Source organism: Triturus cristatus, chromosome 9 (genome assembly GCF_964204655.1).
Source record: "Triturus cristatus chromosome 9, aTriCri1.1, whole genome shotgun sequence".
Lineage (NCBI taxonomy): Eukaryota > Metazoa > Chordata > Amphibia > Caudata > Salamandridae > Triturus > Triturus cristatus.
The window spans coordinates 608,157,151-608,174,475 of NC_140592.1; positions in this window are offsets into that span (position 1 = coordinate 608,157,151).

Here is a 17,325-nt window from a genome sequence, read left to right on the forward strand (position 1 = left end):
GTGTGGGCATTGATCGGGCCTGTATGTGTGTGTGTGGGGCTGGTCAAAGGGGTGTTATGGCCTAAACCAGTGTCCGCCAGACCGTGGAGATAAGTAACCAGTTGTCCCCAGATATCATGTGACCTACTCACTGTTGTCATGAGGTTCCAGAATTCTGTCAATTGTGTCCGGCAATATGCGGTATCGGTGAGCCAGGATTTAAATGATGGCCCCGGTTTCCACTCCCAGTGTATCGCCACTCTACGCCTGGCCTGGCCAAAACCAGCAACATCGCCACCAGGCGCTGGCAAGCATCAGGAATCTCTCTTGTAAACAAAACGCCTTTACATGATTAGCACAGCCGGTCTATCTCCTATTGGTCTGCACATTGTTTCCACAAAGAATATTTCGAGTTCAGAAATTATTGTTACTCTGCGTATGTTTATATGGGAAACAGTCGGAAGACAGCGGTCTTAACCACGCGTGTTCTGACTACACAAGCGAGACTACGCTTGCCTTAAACACGCATATGCGTTAACCACGCATATGCGTGGTTAAGGCAATACGTAGGCTGGCTGCTGGCTGATGGGGACGGAAGCAGGAAGACCTTGCCAGGAAGAGATCCAAGGTGGGGTAAGAGGGGATGAGCTGTAGTTTTCTGGGCTGGGGTAGTTTTCTGGGCTAGGGGGGTTGTGGTAGTTTTCTGGGCTGGGGGTTCGGAGTAGTTTTCTTGGTTGGTGGTGCGTCAGGGGTAGTGGATCGGGGTTAGTTTTCTGGACTCGGGGTCAGGGGTAGTTTCCTGAGCTAGGGGTCGGGGTTAGTTTTCTGGACTCGGGGTCAGGGGTAGTTTTCTGGGCTGGCGGGTCTGGGTAATTTTCTGGGCTAGGGGCTTGGTTAGTTTTCTGGGTTGGGGGGCCAGGGTTAGTTTTCTGTGCTGGTGGTCCATTGTTTTCTGGGCTGGAGGTCAGGGTAGTTTTCTGGGCTGAGGGTTGTGGCTAGTTTTCACAACTGGGGGGTCGGGTAGTTTTTTGGGCTGAGGGTTTGGGGCTAGTTTTCAGGGCTGAGGGGTTGGAGGTAGTTTTAAGGGATGGGGGTTCGGCCTAGTTTTCAGGGCTGGGAAGGTCAGAGGTAGTTTTCTGGGCTGAGGGGGGTAGGGGGCTAATTTTCAGGGCTGGGGGGAGTCGGAGGTAGTTTTCAAGGCTTGGGGGTTCGGGTCTAGTTTTTATGGCTGGGGGGTTTGGAGGTAGTTTTCAGGGCTCGGGGGGATGTTAAGGATAGTTTTCAGGGTTGGGGAGGGTCAGAGCAGTTTTCAGGGCTCGGGAAGGGTCGGGTTGTTTTTTTGTTTAGGGGTTAGGGTATTAGGCCTAAGGGCAGTGAAAGGGGCTGGGGTAGTTTTGGGGATAGCACAGGAGTTGCCAGGGGGTTTGCAGCTTAGGGCGGGGGAAGGGGGTCGCTACCTTAGCTATACATGCCTCTTTACCATTCATGCCTTTACCACAAAATTACGTGGTAAAGCCATGCGTGGTAAAGGAATGCATGGTTAAGGCGCATTTGCAGTTTAGGCTACGTGGTAGAGGCATGCATGGTTTATCCAGTCGTGTCTCTTTCATACAACCTGTTGACAAAGTTCTTATTCTGTGGCAAAATTAGGAAAATGGAATGAAAATGGAGTCTGTATTGGTACGATCTGCCTTCCAAACTCTTTCAAGTCTACACTTCCATTTACTAGTTAGAGAATCAGTCTTTCTCACTGGAAAATGGCAGCAAGTCTGAACAACGTCTGGCAATTGTCCACGGTGAAATAAGAAAAGATTTTCTTTATAAATTCTGTATCCAAAAAAGTGTGAGTGGTTAAACTAAAGACGACTGGGTTCCTCAGTGTATAGCCAGGTATTTCAGAGGTACTCAACATCCCAGCTATTTCCTTTGAAAAATCTATTTGGGAAACTGCCCTTTCTATCTTTCACTATTATTAATATACTATCAAACAAGTTGATCAAGCTATTTACGCTCGCTTTGATCAATTGATACATGGCAAATGGTTGGTTCATCACATTTCATGAACTTTTCTTAAAGCACTATTTAGCACATAATCAGATGTTTAAATATTTTTACAATTGATGTAAACATTTAGGGGGATATGTACAATGAAGTGGCAGAGCATGTCGTTAACCTCCTGGGCTTAACGACACACTCCGCCACTTCGGAAACGCAAGGCTGCACCACATTTACAAGAATGTGGTGCAGCCTTGCATTCCCCCAGGCAATGGTGCGAAGTGTAACAACTTAGGGCCAACGCAGGCACCCTTGCACCAGAGTGTAAGGGTGTCTGTGTGCAAGGGGGGATTGGGTATGTGTAGGAAGGTGTCCCTTCCTGCACATAACCAATCCTAAAATGCCTTTTTGTACCTTTCATGTCTTGTGCTTCATGCAGCACACATGAAAGTTGCAAAATGCAAATTTTGAAAAAGATTTGACCTTTCTGTAGATAAACAAACCATGGCATTTTGCTTTTACTATGTGTGCTGCACAACTCCTCGTTTTGCCTTCCTGGTCTTCATTTTGGCGCTGCCTCCTATGTACGCCACACTTGTACATAGGGGCAGCGTCAAATACAATGGGTGTTGCGGTGGAACTCCCACGCAACACCCACTGCATGCCCCTTTCATGCTAAACATAGTGTGAGAAGGTGCCTTATGTGCAAGGCAGCATTAAGCCACATTAAGCGGCACAACGCTGCCTTGTACATAATAGAATGAGACGTGGGAAGACCCAATATACCCTTGGAGGCTTGGGCAGTTAAATAGGTGTTGAGTAAAGGTGCCTACAAGGGATTTTATTTAAGAGATATAACTTCTAGTATATTGTACTTAAAATTACTTGATGGTTCAGTCTAATCAGATCTTGAGCCTTGGAAAAATCGATGCATGCGTCAAAATTTCAGAAATCTAAACATTCAATAAATGTCACAGAAAAAACAGAAAACACAGGGGATATCTTTTGTAAATATACAAGAGATTTTTTATAAAAACCAAATTTAAGAGGATACAATCAAGAGAAGTTAATTCAGCAATAAATCATGAAAGAGGTTTGTGCAAATTATCCTACAAATCATGAATATCAACATCTTTTCCAACATAATCAGAAAAGTAACATGTCTGATGATACAGAAAACAGTCACTTGAGTATAATGAAAATTTGGGAAATAGATGGTAGAGTCGACATTTCGGTCTTTCGTGGCGTTTATCCGTCAGACCATCTTCAGGACGATGAGCATTGCATATAACAAACTGGCACATGCATCAACGTAGGCATTTGCAATTCCTTAATAGCGATTATTAAGGAATCGCAATTAAGGAATTGCAAAAGCCTATGCATGTAGGAATCGCTATAAAAATAGCGATTCCTACACATTCCTTAATTGTGACTCGCAAATTGCGGGTCGCAATTAAGGAATGCCGTCCCATTCATTCCTATGGGCCTCCAGGCCTATAGGAATTAACTGGAGATTGCATGAGCAATTTGCGAGTACCAGTAGGTACTCGCAAATTGCTCATGCAATTTCAAGGGTGCAAGGGTATCAAAATGACACTCTATTGCACTCTTGAAATTGATCTGTGCACATATGTTGCACACACACATGCCCTAAGGGCATGTGTGTGCGCAACATGAAACTTTGAAAAAAGCACAAAAGTGCATTTTTCACAGTTTTTGCAAATTACCATGAAGTTCAACTTCATGGTAATTTGCTCCCCCTATTAGCGATATCGCTAATTTTTTAACTTTAATGCATTGCATTTAAGGAATCTCATTTTGAGATTCCTTAAATGCAATCGCTATTTAAGTAATCGCAATTTAGAGATTACTTAAATAGCGATTTTTGCATTTGGGATGATGCATCCCTAATGCAAAAATACCGGTCGTAAAGGGGGATATTATGAGAATCTGCCTGTTTGCGACCGGTTTTTGCTTTGATGCATGTGCCTGTATGACCCTTATTAAAGATCCGGTATTTGAATTGGACCCAGCAGGATTAAAACAATTTCCAAAGGAGTCAAATTAGGTCCAAGACTTCAATATCGGAGCTCTCACTGGTGCAGTACTTGAAATCGACCCAGTAGAATAATGACAATTTTCAGGAGGGTAGGCTTTGCCCCGAGATTACTATACCGGAACAGTCGTTGAACTTATGAATGGCTCACGCATGGGCGTCAGTCCTGTGGCAGCAGTGTAAACGAGTTCAGGCAGTGATTATTAGCCCTACTCTATCCAAAGTATCCGGTACAACACTATTGCTAGGATACATCTCACAAATTTTTAGGTGTTCCGAAGAATCTAAACTACGATCTTCTCAACTAATCTAGAGCCTTGAAGAAGTCGTTTTTACGACGTAACAACATTTCCGACGTGTCAACATATTAAAGATTATTCTTTGCATCTTTACTTGTTTTACATTTGAAAGATCATTGTTGATATATAAAATTATGCTATAAATTTATTATTAAAAAATATACTGACAACACAGTCAGCAGTGAAACTTATTAGTGGCTGTGCTCTGCAACTAAATAATTGTTGTTATTTGTATAGGGACAAGTTTTTTTCCATACTAGATAACACTGGATGAGTGTCACAGTGTTGTACATTGAGCACGCCCATTTATAGATTGTTAGAATTTGGACTTCTTTGGTAAATATTACGGAGGTGCTGGCTGGTGTGTTGCTTTACCACTGCCATTTATATCGGAATTGCTGAAAAAGATAATGACTCATACCATACGTGCCTTTTGACGTGATGACCTGCTGATTTGCCTCTCAAATCTTCCACACCGTTATTAGGATATACAATTCTCCATGATGGAAGCATCCCCAAGACCAGCAAGTGTCCTCTGAATGCGGACGGGGCATTGGAGGTGTACTTATGCACATTTGCAGATTGCCTGTTTATTTAAAAACATTTGTTTTTCAGAAGAGTAACCTAGTTTCTGGCCCGAACGTTCTTAAATCTACTATATCTGTATCGTTTTCAGCATTAACCACACACAGTAACATTTTCAGCCAAGCGCAAAGAACTGTTTGCCACTTCCGGTTGATGTATGTCGCCTACTTTTAGAATGGAGATGACTGAACAAAGATTCACCTTTATTAGCTCATTTGATGGCAGGATAATTATTCCTTGCTATTTTTATGGACACTTTGAAGCCACTGAAGGAATTTATTTCAATCTTTCCTGTTGAAATGGTTTCCGCTAACACACTTTATGCCATAACTGATTCTTTTTTTAAATATATTTTTTTTGTGCCATTTTAATGATATAGAAACAGATTGCAGACGACATAAAAAAAACACCCACCCATCCCCCCGGCCCCTCACAGAGAATACCACTACATATTCAATTCAATCGATAAAGTGCTTATAACATGATTTCTTAAGTTCATTGACAATGTTTGACACATTTGGATCTAATTCATTATGTCGAGGCACCTTTACTCTGGCGGACCACCATATGGATATCTCAAAGTGACAAGTGCCTAATAATAAAAAATAAAAATAAACATTTCCCATCTAATGGCAATCTGGATAAAAGAGCATACCCATTAACCGCCCTTGCCCCAAAATAATGCCATGCGCTTTTTTATCTGTAAATAAGCCAAGGGTACTCTTAATGCATTTTGTTAGTCTTCTTCTTTCTTTATTCAATCAAATAGAGATCATTCACATAATACATAAACAACAGTCTTCCTAATAAATTAAATTATGCAGTAATAAATAAAAGATCATAACATAGAAGGATTAAGCCATTTTTAAATAATTAAAAAAAGAAAGATTGAGAACATGTAAACATTAACATTAAAAACAAGTATTATCAACAACGTCGTAATGATGTTTGCATATTATGCCTTAACCTATGATGTACCAGGCTTTACCTTACCGATTGCAACTTAGACCTAATGCGCCAGGTGTATAGCAAGTACCGTGATATGTCAAATCCTAGCCAGTATGCAGAATCATACCTAAGTACTCACAGCACCTCTACGGATTGCTTAAACGATAAGAGCCGGCATACAGGTACTACCCACTTTTTCCTAGTCTGTACATAGCATGGACAAAAAAAAAATAATGGTCTAATGATTCCGGACTAAGTGAACATGCAGGGCACATTGAAGTTACATTAGCCGGGTTCCATCTACTTCTAAAGTAATTCAGCGGTGGAGTTCTATATCTAAATTTGTAGATAAAATGTACATGCATGTGGTGGTTCAATTACATCAATAACATCCTCAAATGAAAAAAAGTACATTTAAACTCTAAGAATCTATCTCTTAGAGTGCCCTGTGCTGCAGCAGAATATCAGGAGTCCTGGATGTAAGCCCAGAATTTCGCTTTTAAGAGGGGGAATGCATTTTTCGTCAGGGATTTAGGGTCTTCCCACATAGCCTTCAGAACCAATCTCATTAGCCAGTACCTCACCTCTCTAAACCACTTTACCCGTCCTGCTGCTTTATCGAGGTTCTGTACTTCCTCTATTGCTTCTTTTACTGTGATTTGTGTTTTACCGGTCCATATTCTGACCCAAAACAATAGGGATTTCAATTCTGCTATGTGTTTAACATTTCTTAGACCAAGGTCTAACCAAACCGGAAGGAGTGGGGTACTGCTTGGCAGTTTTAGTAATGACCTTATAAATTTGTTTTCTGCCATCTCTAGGTTCTTTGTCTGGCGCAGATCCCACAATTATGCACAGTAGAGTGCCGCCCCTAGACCTCTTGCTAGATGAATTTCTAAGACTTGAGAGGTTGGAGGACAAGCCGATTGGTTATGTTTTTTTGACCAATACTTGTGAGTCAACGTGCTGTAATGTTAGGGCGCTCTTTTGAAGTTGATCAACCCAAGTTGAATTGCTATTCAGTCTGATGCATAAGTAGTCGAAGACCTTGACTTGTTCAAGCGTGCCTGCACCCAGCCTTATTTTCCCTTTAAAGAAATGGTAGGGGTTAAAAGCCATGAATTTGGTCTTGGAACAATCTATCTCTAGACTCAAGCCAGTGCAGGCTATTGCAAACCTGTTCATTTTATTATTCCCCCCCTTGCATGGCCGAATAACTAAACCAGTTGGTCAATCAGTCCCAAATCCTTAATCCCTTTTTCCTGGCTCGAGCTCCCTTCTTCGTGGAAAGGGTTTTTCCAGGTTGTGCGCCAATAGCAACCGAGCCAACCATTGCTGAAAAGAAGGAGGGTTAGCGTCCAGACAGGCAGAGGCGACGCAGAGCCTAAAGATAGCCATGGCAATAAAAATCAAAGTCCCATCCTCATTTTGCCCGATAGTGTCTTGTTTCCCCAACAATATCACTGAAGGTTTTAGAGTTAAATTCAAGGACAATTTATCTCTAAGATAACTAGAGGTTTCCTCTAACACCGACGGGAGGGCACCACAGGTGGCAAACATATGAACTATGTCTGCTCCATAAAGAGAACATCCTGGGCATCGAGTACCTTTACCATCTCCCTATTGAGCAAATTTATTTGGAGTACAGTATAAAAAAAAGAAGATTTTATAAAACTGAGCCTAACAATTTGGAGATAACAAAATGGATTGTGCAACTGAAAGGGATTGATGAAAAGCCATATCAGTTATGCCTCATTTAGATTGTCATCTTTGTGCGTATTTTTCCAAATCATCTCTCATCTGGTTATTGAGGAAATTGTAGATTGTACCAATTTGGGGAGGTTTAGTATCAATCAATTTTTCAATAAGTTCACTTTTAGCAAAGCCAGCAGGCCCACCTCCCTTACGCTGTATGAAATACCTAATTTGGAGATATTAAAAAAATTTCCTTATGACGAAAATCAAAATGAATTCTAAGATCGCTAAATGTAATAATTTCCAATGAAGAGAAAAACACCCCAAGTTTATTTGTTCGGGCTTTATTCCAAGTTGCCATATAAAAATCCCCAGAATGCTCAGGTAAATCCTCATTGTTTCTCAAAGGGTTATAGAAATTCAATCTACCAATACCCAGTAGTCTATGAACTGAAGTAAAGACCTTATAAGCTCCCATAGGGGTCTTGAATCTCACCCTTTTGTAATACCCAGTTCCAATTGCTGCCATAAACAACCCCAAGCTTCAGAGCCAATTAATAATTCAGGAGGAGAGGGAGGATCAGATATTTGTGCATTGAAGCATTCTTGCAATAATACTGAACAATGCTACAAGGTAGTGGCCTAGTAGTACAATTTTAGGTTGAGAAGTGCCCACCCCCCCTATCTTATGGAAGTGACAAACATTTTGCAGACCTTCTGGGCCGAGAGTAGGCCCAAAGAAATTGAGAAAAGAGGTCATCAATCTTTTTCAGCCATTGATTCGAAAATTCTAGTTGTGTAGCTCTAGAAAAGTATAACTTTTTTGTGAAGAATATCATTTTAATGGCGTTATATCTACCTACAAGGGAAAGGTGTAAATTATTCAACCTATACAGCGATCTCTTAATCTTATTGGCCAGAGGAGCGAGATTTTACTCAACAATCATATCAGTAGCTGTCATATTTACACCAAGGTACCCTGCGTTTTTCACTACTCTGGGGTCCACCCAAGATATTTTCTCATTATTGATAATGTGCGTTTCATCTTTATTTAGGGAGTACCCCAAACTTTTGGGCCTCTTCGCCAACCGCCTTGATTGAAGTTTCTGGGGTTGGGGTAACCACGGCAATGCCCTCAGGGTAGGCCATAATTTACGTGTCGCAGCCTTGCATAATTATTGGGCGAATAACCAGATTATTTTCTAATCTCCTTATGAAAGGATCATTGTACATCGCTAAGAGCAAAGGGGAACAGCGACAACCCTGCCCAGTCCCCTGTGAAATCTGGAATTGTTTGGTCATTTCCCCATTTATCAATACCCTAGCAGTGAGTTTAAGATATAATGCCTGTATAGCCTGTGTAGAGCTGGAGTCTATCCCGATTCTCTGCATGACGGCCCAAAGCTAAAGTCAGGAGACCCTATCGAAAGCCTTTTCGGCATCAAGCAGAATCAAGGCCATAGGGTCTCATGTAACCTGAGTTGCATCACACAAAAAGATGGTTCTTCTTATATGATCTATTGTGCCTCTCCCGTGTATAAACTCATGCTGCCATTTGGGCTAGTACTTTTGAATAGATTTTAAAGCCCTCATTGATTAGGGAAATCCGGCGATATGACCCCAGCTCCTGGATAGGTTTGGCCTTTTTAGGGATTACAAACATTTTAGCAAGCAACCATTTAGGGGGGACTACACCTTTAAAGATTTGCCCAAAAATAATTTTTAAAAACTCTTGAGTTGGCCCAAGAATATTTTATAGAGTTCAGTAGGTATAAGATCAGTGCAACCGGCCTTCCCTCTGGTAGGCTGCCATAGCAATAAGAATCTCTGCCCAAGAGGGGGGCCCTTCAAGTAGCCCTTTTTCCTCCCCAGTTAATTGAGTCAACAAAGTTGTATTAAGATACTATGGCCCATCTTTATTTAAGGGATATTTACTAAGCCACGCAAAGCCACCTTGCGTAGCTTTGCATAATTTACACAATCCAGAGTAATTCAAGGCAGCTCAAATTGCTACCTTGTGTCACTCTGCATTGGGAAGGCTTTCCATGGGTGGAGTGTGGGTGTTCCCATGCATTCACCTATGAATTTGGACCATCCCCAGATTTACTAAGTGTATTTTTATTTCTCCTCGTTATTTCATCTTTCTACATTTGCTGCATTCTGTGCACTCAGAGCCCCTGTTCCTCCCCAGTAAATTGAGTCAACAAAGTTGAATTAGGATACTCATCCATAGCCTTCTGCATAGAGTGACCATCTCTATCTGTGCTCTCTGTATATAATGCCTCGTAGTAGTTTTGAAAAGATACCCTTATCCTATCAGGAACTGTCACCACCCCATCTATTGGATCCCTAATAGACTGTATCTCGTTGTTTTATGGTTTGCTGCTTTGTTGTCATTGCTAGGTGATGTCCTATTTTTTCGCTACATTCATAGGCTTTTTCCCTATAATCAGCCAGTTTTGATGCTGCTTTCTTAGTGAAAATTTCCCCAATTGCTGCTTTAATGGTCACCACCTCCATTTGGGCTGTATACACTTCATTCCCCTGCTGGACTGCAAATATAAGCACCTCTTCTGCCATAGCCAAATTCTTTTGAAATCCCTATATTAAGCATTTTTCATTTTTTTCCCAGCTTCAAGGAAAACTGAAGGGGTTCACCCCTAATGCACGCCTTAAGTTTATCCCACACCACTCCTATTGGCGCAGTGCTGACGTTCCTAACCAAAGATTCCGGGATCCACCTCTTCATATATTTACAACAATCCTCAATATACAGCAAAGCTCTTTCAAAAATCCAGGCAGAGACTCTCTTTGTAAACCCTTTCCCTTTAATCTCAAAAATCAGTGGATTATGATCAGACAAATTCCGAGGGTGAAGCTCTATATTACCACCATGCATTGAAGAGGATGCAAAACAATAATCTAGACGGTCATGAGACTGATGTGGAGTGAAATAATGTGTATACCTGTGCTTGGCTGTCTTCAAACTGGACCATACATCAAAATGCCCATGGTCACGGCTTAAGTTCCTAAGTGCTTGCAATACTTTTGTTTTTCTTTCTGTGTATCTCGGATATTCAACCATGACCCAATTACAAGGTAAGTTAATATTCAGATTTCAACACATAACAATTGGTATGGGCCAGTGCACTTGCTCATTTGATAGCCTATCAAAAACCCCATGGTCATAGCAATACTGCATACACTGAGCAAATGGTAAAAGGGGTATAAGCTAACGGCCAACATTCAGTAATGACCCACCTCCCATGTGGATCCACACGAGTTTGCTTAAACTGTTTATAATTATAACGCACTAGAATTTCCAACCCACACATGCGTACACTTGGAGATGTCCCCCCAATTAACCCAGAGTTTTTAACACATCCTTCCGTGTTTTTTCAAAATGTGTCTCCTGTAGACAAACAATATCTGCACACAAGAGTTGCAGCCCTTGAGAGACTCTCTGTCTTTTCTGGGCATCATTTAGTCCACAAATGTTAAGAGTGCCAATCCACAGGTTCCCCTTTCCTAGCATTAGAAGAGCCTAGTTTCCACCCTCTCCATATCACACCTATGTTTATTTTTTTTTTTGAAAACCTTTATTAACCACAGGTGCGTCAATTGGCAATGTACAGTCCTGCGCCAGAACATCAGGTCGGCAATGCTTGAATACACACAGTCAGATGATGAGACACAGCCATTTAGCCGACAACCCGGAGGTCCGGCGGCGGAGGTCAGCTGAACATATGTAGAGGAATTGGGTGTGTACATTGCGTATAAGCGAGTCGATGGTGCTTTTCTGCTTTTTTTGTCGCGTCGCTTCTCATCTAAAGCGCATTGTCTGCGAGTGAGGGGGGCGCTGTGTGCCAGCCCGCAGCGCAACGTCGTCAACCAGCCCCTAGGCTCATAGGAGGAAGTGCGCTGAGCGCCGGGTTGTCCGTCAGGTGCCCTGATTTGCGGGCATCGGAGCCCCGGTGGCCCTTGCGTGGCTTGGGCTGGAGCGCGACAAGGAGGTTGCAGCATAGCTCGCAAGGATGCGCGTGGCGACCGTCGCTGTGTTAGAACACGGGTTCTGCCAGGGAGCTGAGCCAGTCGCCAAACTGCTCCCCGGGTGTGTAACATAAACGTAGGGATCAGGGCCAGGGTCGAAAACTCGGGCGGGGGCTAGAATAAGAGGGGTGGGGGGGGGGGGGGAAAAGTGGAGATCTGCCTGCAGCAGTGTGAAAGGAGATAGGAGCTGCCCAGCGGGGCGAAACCGGGCCGTGTGGGAGGCGCGTCGAGTGGCTGGTCGCGAGGGGGGGGGGAAGAAGAGGGGGGGGGGGAAGGGAGGGGGCCAGGGGGTCATCGGAGGGGAGGGCCTAGGGTCCGCAGTGCTTTGTGTTCGCAGTCTAGGACTGCCCGCTCGCGTGAGGGAGGTGTCCCTCCGCGTCTAGTGGGGGGCATCTGTGTGGGGCGGAAAGATTCTGGCTCCTTGGGGGCGCCCATGACCCAGTAGTGTGCGCGCCCTCTCGAGCAGCAGCGGCAGTAAGGCCCACGCGCGCGCCATAACACAGAGCAGGGGGTATCTAACAGTAGCAACCTGCCGCGCAGTATGCGAGGTACGCCAGGGGAATAAGCAGGCAGAGGGGGCCGGGAGCTATCCCCGTCAGGGTCTCAAAGATGTCGCCATCTAGCTAGTAGTGTGTCGATGTCCACCCAGTGTTCAGGTTATCCCTCGGGTTCAGCAGGCCGTCTGAAAGGTGGCAAGGAGGCCATCCCAAAGGTGGGCGATGGGGAACTGCCTGAGTCCCGCAGTTTCCTCACGTAGGAGCACTGCACTTTCCGCTTGCGCCCAGTTTACGAAGGAGGCCCTCCAGTGCCTGATGTGCGGGGGGGTCGTCGCCTTGTGGTAAATATTTAATTACCGATACTATTTTTGATGCAGTAAAATCTAGTAAGAATAACTCAGTAAAATAAGAGGCAGAATCCGTGGTATTAGAGGTTCTGAAAGGGCTTTATTCCTCTACAAAGGAATTACAGTTCGAACTGCAGGCATCATATTCCATCACCACGGGGGTTCATGAAGGGAAGGCAATACATTATTGACAGGTAATCATTTTTATAGGAAAGACATTACAGTGAAACAGATGCAGGAGGCGTAACAGTTGATATGATAGATAAAAATATGCATACGTAACTGAAAAAAGGCGGACATATAGGCGTAACTAGAAAACGTCATTATACATGATGTCACAAGTGGGTGGATCCATAAGAGAATCCTGCAATGTCAGCAGAAATACTTGGCAAAGATGCGCGCGCAGCCGCATGACGTGTGATTGACGTGCAACTAGAGGGTGAAGGGGACTTGACATTTAGCTCTACATGTGGAGACAGAAGTCTGGGGGGTCAAGTCAACCTAATCCCAAATCATATTTAATATCCTATGTTTAAAGAACTGTGTTATCCAAAAGGAAAGGTCTCTCGGACGAAATCTATTCTATACTGACTGTGAGTGCGTGTACAAGCGTCTAAGTGTCTACATGAGATGCGAGGGGGCAGAAATCTTTCATGGTAACAGAGCTATGAATTACTTGCATGAGGACAGAGAAGCCGGGCCCCTTGCTCGGTAGCTGAAAGAATGTTTACCTCAACTACTAGACAGGAATGCATTGGATGAGGAGCGGAGCAGATAATCTTGAAGGTGAAATACAGTTTTTGGCAGGCAAACAGGCCGAGTCAGGCACCGTTAGCCGCGCAGGGAGTAGGACAAAGTTCATGGATACAGATGCGAGCTCAGACTGGAGCTGTCGAAGGTAGAAGGCAGGAAAAGGCTTGATGGCAGAATTCAGGGCCTACTCGCCTGAACTGCAAAATGGAGTAAATGAGCCATATAAAGTCGGTGGCCTTTCATACTTAGGAATGGAATATCCGGCCCATTCATGGCGGATCTGAAAGAGGACATGTTGACGGTGGACGCACATGTGTTTGCGTCTTCATAACTGGAACTGGAGGGAACATACATGTACTTGTAGCATATACATGGAGCCGTTGGGGTCTAAGATAGGGGACATAACTGATCACAAAATCCATATTTCCTCATTCCCTCCTTGTCCCCTACGGACCCTCAGGAGATATCAATCTTCATCAATCCATCGAGCTGTTCATATAGCATCATTTGTTCTTCTTTCTTCTTCCGGGATCTTGAGCGAAAACTTGGAGGTGGAATACACGATGTGGCACACAGACCACAAATCGCTGGTCCACATTGTAGACATAAGCAGCAACTGAATAGTATGAGAAAGCCAATACCTAGGAAGGATGGGATCCTCCATCCCCAGGCTGACAACACGCTCCAGAACCAACCGGACCAAGTCCAGGTGCCTGGACTCTGGTGTATCTGGCTTACAATCTTATGAAGGCGAGTTATGGCTTTATATACAGATGGCGAATTTTCTGGTATGAAAACGCAGCAACTTGATCCGATGACCCTACAAGCTCCGCCCCTATCGGCCAGGATGACGTCAAGGACAAGACGATTTTGAAGAACAACAATCCGCATCGCAGACTGCTCCTCTGTTAGGTTGCCTAAGGCGGAAGTAGTTTCATTTACTACTGCTTCAAGGGTTCTAGTTAATCTACGTATCAGCTTACTATTAGTGACTGTACCAATATAGGGAAAGAAACCTTTATTGAAATCTGTATATTGTTCCCATGCCGTTTCAGTGTAATCGACAATTGGGAGATCTCTCTGTTGTCTATTGTGTACTAAATGGGTATTTCTGTGATAATCAGGAGGGGCTAGGAAAACAGGTGGCAGAAGGAATGCGATGTAACAGGTACCATCCCAATCTAGAGGTAGACGTATATATGCAGTCTGACCACATACGAAGTAGGAATGACGGGAAGCTCTAAATGTAGACTTGCCTTGATCACTGAATTCTATTACAGTGGTGCATTTACTATGGCCCATATGTATTGAACCATTCTTTCTTACACATAATTCACCTTTAACTGGAAATACTGACATAGCGGGCAAAATTGGTGCAGCTTCGGATTCAACATTCAGGATCATGAGGTTAAGTGTAAAATTACCTAATCCATATACTTCATTTTCTAGATCAGTTCCTGTTCTTTTGGGAAGTCCCTCCTTGTTAGGGTAGCAGACTTTAAGTAAAACTAGGTTCAGGTTTCCCCATACCCAATTGTCTTGATAAACTACTGAATTTGAATCTAAGGAATTAATCAAACTAAACCATGCTCCACAGGAGCCATTGTGTGTGAACGGATATGGAAAGAGAGGCAGAACTCCCTTATAATTCTGATAGGGAGGGAGTCGGCCACATATCCAACAATTGGTAGCATTGCTGGTCTGATGGGAATGATGTAACATACTAATGAAAGTGTTGTTGCGCAGCGCAAATCTATAGGACAACTCATGCGGGGGTAATTCGCTAAAAGAATGTTCAGCAGTAACATTGTAAGCACGTTTAGAAATAGGGTAATACATATGAAGCAATACACTAGTTATGATGATCAGAAAACTTAGAAAAAACAAGATTAATAATGTTACTGTGCAGTGACTACGAAGTGATTTACAATACGCATGCTTTTTAAGCTGCATCTGTCGATTTCTTTCTCTATTCCGGTCTAGAGGATACATGTCAGAGACAAATTCAACCGATTCACCTTGGAGAGGACTTAAACAATCAAATTGTCTGACTTGCTAGACCTTAATTTCAGTTTATAAAGTTCTGTATCCGATGGTTCAACCAAGGGGAGCTTTGAATCAATCTGTGAAGGAATGCAAGGCTGAGTGTTCACATCGGACGGTAGTCCATGAAATTTCTTGATATGACTCAAGTGTAACCACCCTTTACGGCCCTCGATCTTCACGGCTGTCCTTGTTGTTAGCAGAACGAGTTTAGGCGATTTCCACCTAGGCTCCAGCTGGGTCTTCTGGTCAAAATTCCGTACCAGAACCAGGTCACCTGGAACCACGTCATGGGGCTTTACCTCGGTGTTATCGGGAAAGGCTGCAGCTACCTGTGAACGACAAGATTGTAGTGCAGACATCAAGGAAGCCAGGTAATCTGTCAGCATATTACAGTCAACATCAGTTATTTTACGGGGTATAGGCGTCCCCCACATATTTGGTGGTCTACCGAAGATCACTTCATACGGGGATAGCCCTGTTCGAGAATGTGCTACCATTCTCATGTAAAAGAGTGCAACTGGTAAGGCTACTACCCAATCAACACCTTTTTCTCTACATATTTTGGACAATCTAATTTTCAAAGTTTGATTATGGCGTTCCACGAGACCTGCTGCCTCGGGATGTCGGACACAGTGGAATTTCCATTGGTAACCTAATAAAAGTGAAACGTGTTTCATCAGTTCGGATGAGAACGGCTGGCCGTTATCTGAGTAGACAACACGTGGTAATCCGTACCGTGGGAAGAATTCTCGAACTAACTGTTTGGCAGTAGTCGGGGCAGTGTAATCTGAAACCGGGTAGGCTTCTGTCCAACGGGAAAGAGCACAGACAACTACGAGAACATATTTGAATCCTCGACATCGTTCCATCTGGATATATTCCATCTGGAGGACTTCAAAAGGGTGATCAGGAGGTTGAAATCCACCCTGTTCTACGGGAATGCTTTTACCTGGGTTAAACTGACAACAGATCATACAGGTACGAACTTTTTGTTTAGCTGCTGCTCGTAAATGTTTGTTGAACCAAATGTGTTGAATGCTGTCTAGCATAGCTTTTTCTCCTAGGTGGGCTGGACTATGTATTGTGTTAATGATGACTTGAACCATGGAGTCGGGAAGAAACCATATAGATTTTTCCTTCGTCATCCATCCTTGATCCGTTTGGATCCCTCCTAATTCAGTCCATTTCTTTATTTCTTCTGGTGTAGCATGTGTGTGTATGTCAATTACATCAAGAGCGGGATCCTTAACTGTCATGCAATGTGTTAGTGTCGGAACTATTGTCTTTGTCGTGTCAGTTGTGTGAGTTTGAGCAGTCTGTTTAGCTGTTCTGTCAGCTAGGTCATTACCTTGAGAAATGATATCGGTAACTTTCGTATGGGCTTTGCATTTCATAATCGATATTGCAGTGGGTAGATGAATTGCATCTAATAAAGCTTGAATGAGGGGTCCGTGCTGGATGTGGGCACCGTGAGAAGTTAAATAACCTCTCTCTCGCCACAGCACGCCGAAGTCATGAACGACTCCGAATGCATAACGTGAATCTGTGTATATGTTGACTTTCTTATTTGTGGCTTGGATACAGGCTTGTGTCAGAGCGATGAGCTCTGCTGCTTGAGCTGACAAAGTGTTTATACAATTTGTTTCGATGACTTCAGTGTCTGTTGTGACTGCATAAGCGGCTACTAACTCTCCTGTACTTGTTCTCATGCATGAACCATCTACATACAACGTCAGGTCTGGATCTGACAATGGGACATCTGTCAAGTCTTGTCGGGGTTTCGTCGTGATAGTAATGACTTCAATACAATCATGTGCTAATGGGTCTGTTCCATTTACTGGCAAAAGTGTAGCAGGATTTAATGTATTACAACGTCTGATTTCTATGTGTGGCTGGAACAATGTCAATTCGTAACCAGTAAGTCTTGCTATAGTCAAGTGTTGTGTTTGCGTTCGGTTCAAAAGAACCTCTACTGCATGTGGTACTTGTACTGTCAATGGATGTCCTAATACTATGGCATCGTTTTGTCTGATTGCTAAAGCTGTTGCTGCCACTGATTTCAGGCACGCAGGAAG